Below are 4,105 nucleotides of genomic sequence, written 5' to 3'. Positions count from 1 at the left end.
CTATCTCCTCAAAAGAATCCCAAATATGTCTAAAATTATGTCAAAGGAAGATAACTTTATGTGGGCTAGTGCTTGTTTGAAAACAATATTTACCGTAGTATTCCACAGCCTTTTTGTCTTTTCCTTTTTTTAAGAAACATATATCCAGCTAAAACAATTAAATAAAAAGGTAAGGTATAAGAAAAATAGTTGAAGTCTCAATTTAAGTATATTTTCTTTTATTGACATAGAACATATACTTTAAGTGCTGACTCTTTATGAAAAAGTTTCTCCTTGTAAATATGCATAACTATTGCCCAAAAATGTATACAGTGTTTTTCCCAAAATATTTATACACAAAGTGGTCCACTTAAGACCAGCCCCATTATAACCTACTGAATATATATATATGATGTGCTCTGAATTTATTTTTTTATTTTATTTTTTTATTATTATGTTATGTTAATCACCATACATTACATCATTAGTTTTTGATGTAGTGTTCCATGGTTCATTGTTTGATATAACACCCAGTGCTCCATGCAGAACGTGCCCTCTTTAATACCCATCACCAGGTTAACCCATCCTCCCATCCCCCTCCCCTCTAGAACCCTCAGTTTGTTTTTCAGAGTCCATAGTTTCTCATGGTTCGTCTCCCTCTCTGATTTCCCCCCCTTCAGTCTTCCCCTTCTGCTATCTTCTTCTTCTTCTTCTTTTTTTAACATATAATGTATTATTTGTTTCAGAGGTACAGATCTGAGATTCAACAGTCTTGCACAATTCACAGTGCTCACCACAGCACATACCCTCCCCAGTGTCCATCACCCAGTCACCCCATCCCTCCCACCCCACCCCCTCACTCCAGCAACCCTCAGTTTGTTTCCTGAGATTAAGAATTCCTCATATCAGTGAGGTCATATGATACATGTCTTTCTCTGATTGACTTGATGTGCTCTGAATTTATAAATGGGCTACCCTCTGTATATAAAATATATAGGCATGTATGTTATATGTACAAAGTAAGAAATATAAAAAGGTGAGATGAAAAGAAAAAAAAAAAAGTTCTATCCTGTAAGATCCAGACAGAAATTCAGTGTAATTAGTGAGATCATGTAAAATGTACTCTTAATTTATAAATGGGCTACCCACAGTATATAAAATATATAGGCATGTATATTATACATACAAAGTGAAAAATATAAAAAGGAGAGATGAAAAAAGAAAAGAAAAAGTGCCCTTCCCTAGAAGACCCCGACAGCAATTCAGTGAATCATTGAGATCATGTTAAATGTCTGGAGAACTATAGTTTTGGCAAATACCTTTCTGAAAAATATCCTAAGCTATGAGAGCACTACATTCCAATCTTAAGAATTTAGTAGCCACTCATTTTAGCTGGTTGGTAATCACCCCTTAGTCAAGTGCGTGTAGTGCAGAGAATCAAATCCTAGACCATCAGCATTTAAGTGTGTTTGATGAAAGATTCCGGTGAAGGACCTGAATTCTTCCTCCATCTCAGAGGGAGTTGGGCATGACGGGATGGCAAAGGAGGGGTCAGCTCCCAAGGTGGCTGGTCCAATCTTAACGCTAGATGTTAAAAAACACTCCAAATGTTTCTATTGCATTCTTTCTGCTGCATTTTCTTTATTTCAAGCCACAGGTCTACTTGGAGGGTTATGCAGCAAGTGGCTAATAAATAAAATCAGAGTCTTTGAATAGTGTCATCACATTAAAAGACAATCGCTGGGTTGTCTCATTAGGCAAAGAGCTCACATCTTTGGTATCCATGAGTTGCTACCATGTATGGGATACCTGAGATGTACCTTGCTCCAGTTAACATTACCGTGCTACTCACTACAAAAAAAAAAGGGGGTAGACTACAGAGGATAACCAGGGTCACCACTTTCCGAAGACTGAGTTGTAACCCGACCCATTGACTTCATCACAGCTTTCTTCTATGTATGTAACGAGTTTCACTTTCCTCAGCGTTGATCTCGGGTTCAAACCACTCCACTGTGACCGCTGACAGATCCTCAGATTCAAGACTCCAAACTTCAACTCCTTCTGCAGCCCCTGCCACTGTGGCAGCTCCCAGGGCAGTTATTTTGGGCATCAAGGGCTTCACTACTGGGATATACAGAATGTCTCATTGTAGCTGCAGAAGGATTTTGTTGGCTGTCATTCCTCTGTCTACCTGCAAACGACTAAGAGGAATCCCCCACTCGCGGGTATCCAAAATCTCCCGGGTTTGGAAACAAACAGTTTCTAATGCAGCAAAAACAATATGGCATTTATTGGTGAACTGGGCGAGCCCACAGATGATCCCTCTCACACTAGGCTCCCAGTAAGGTGCGTATAACACTGAAAACGCGGGGACGAAATAGCAGCCATAAGAACCAACTACTTCCTTAGCTATAAGGAAGTTTTTCCATTTCCTCTGAGGTCTTTGTAATTCCAAAGTTGTCTCTTAGCCAGCGAATAACAGCACCCGCTGTAGCTGCAGAGCCTTCCAATGCATAATACACTGGTTTGCTCTGCTGAGCTTGTAAGCCGCTGTGGTCAGAAGGCCACGTTCAGAAAATACATACTTGCCGCCTGTATTACATAATAGGAAACGGCCTACTCCATACATATTTTTGGCTTGTCCATCCTGGAAGCACATTTGTCCCACCAATGCAGCAGACTGGTCCCCCAAACACCCAGATATTGGCACACCTTCTAAGGCCCCAGCTTTCATTAGGCCATAGATCTCAGAAGAACTCCAGACATTTGGAAGAGTTTTCATTGGAATTTCAAAAAATTCTCAAAGCTCTTTATCCCATTCTAGAGAAGGAATGTCGAAAAGCATTGTCCTATTTGCATTTGTTACATCCGTGCAATGGACACCTCCATTGGCCTCTCCTGTCAAACTCCAAATAAGCCATGAATCAATAGTCCCTAAAAGAACTCTATCTTCTTCAACAGCCTTTTGAAATTTTCTCAATTGTCAAGGAGCCAACAAAGTTTCACTGCACTGAAGTAAGTGCTAAGTGGAAGGCCTGTCTTGGACTTGACAAAGTTATTTCCTGGAATTCTTTTAGTAAGATTCTCAATGGTTTGCTGGGTTCTTAGATCAAGCCACACCACAGCATCGTAGAGAGGTTCTCCAGTTAACTTGCCCCAGACTACAGTGGTTTCCCTCTGATTACTGACACCAGTAGCCTTTATGTTGGAAATATCAATATTGAGCTGTCCAAGTTTCTCACATGTTTTCTCTATACACTCATAGACAGACTGCAGAATTTCCTTAGGGTCTTGTTCCACCCATCTTGGGTGGAAACTCTTGGAAACTCTTGTTTTATTTCCACTTGATGATGACTAAGTAGTTCGGCTGTTTTGGAATTGAACACCAAAAAGCATGTTGAGCTGGTGCTCTGGTCCACTGCCCCCACCAATGGTCCCAAAACTTTTCTTCGTGGCTGCCATGAAACCAGCTTGGGGGTCAGCGGCCTATTGCAGCTGGTTTCCCAGGTGACGGTGGCGGGCGCGGGAGGGCAGGCCTCCAGACCTGAAGGCAAGGCGGCCTGCGACTGCAGAACCCCAATAATTTCAAGGTTTATAAGAAGATGAAAAAACAACATGTTTTTTTATAGCTTTTTTCTGCGATGGTATTTTAAGTTCCATGAGTAAAATGAACCACAATTACTAATATTTGACATATCTACCTATATTACCTATTTCATACTTAAAACATCGCATGGCACATATTAATCACCATTTCAAGTTTTCTAAATAAAAAATATGTCATTATATAATAAATGCAGGGACATAATTTCTGAGATCTTTCTTTGCATTGATTAACAGATGTAATTATGCCCATTCACATCAGTGAGCCACAGAACCAGTGGTGGGCTGGCAAATATTTAACCCAGTCTCCAAAGATAAGAAGGCCTTAATTGGTAATATTTGACAAGTTCTGTGGTATAAACACACCAACTATGGATGATTTCAAGCCATTCATGTGATGTCACTGAATGGTATAGTTTGGAGGAAATGAGAATAATCAGTTTTCTTGAACAAGGATGTTCTTGAACTAGTTGTACTATATATACAAGTTGATATGTGATAGTCACCATTGTTTTTATCACAA

General features: G+C 39.9%; 1 pseudogene; it reads right to left on the bottom strand.

Moving 5' to 3' along the window:
- Positions 1 to 1,732: 1,732 nt before the first annotated feature.
- LOC118528580 (glycerol kinase pseudogene) lies at positions 1,733 to 3,596 on the bottom strand (annotated as a pseudogene).
- Between the last annotated feature and the right edge of the window lie 509 nt (positions 3,597 to 4,105).

Source organism: Halichoerus grypus, chromosome 11 (assembly GCF_964656455.1).
Source record: "Halichoerus grypus chromosome 11, mHalGry1.hap1.1, whole genome shotgun sequence".
NCBI classification, from domain to species: Eukaryota; Metazoa; Chordata; class Mammalia; order Carnivora; family Phocidae; genus Halichoerus; species Halichoerus grypus.
Note: the sequence above shows the minus strand (reverse complement) of the source record. Positions and strands in the feature narration are given on the sequence as shown.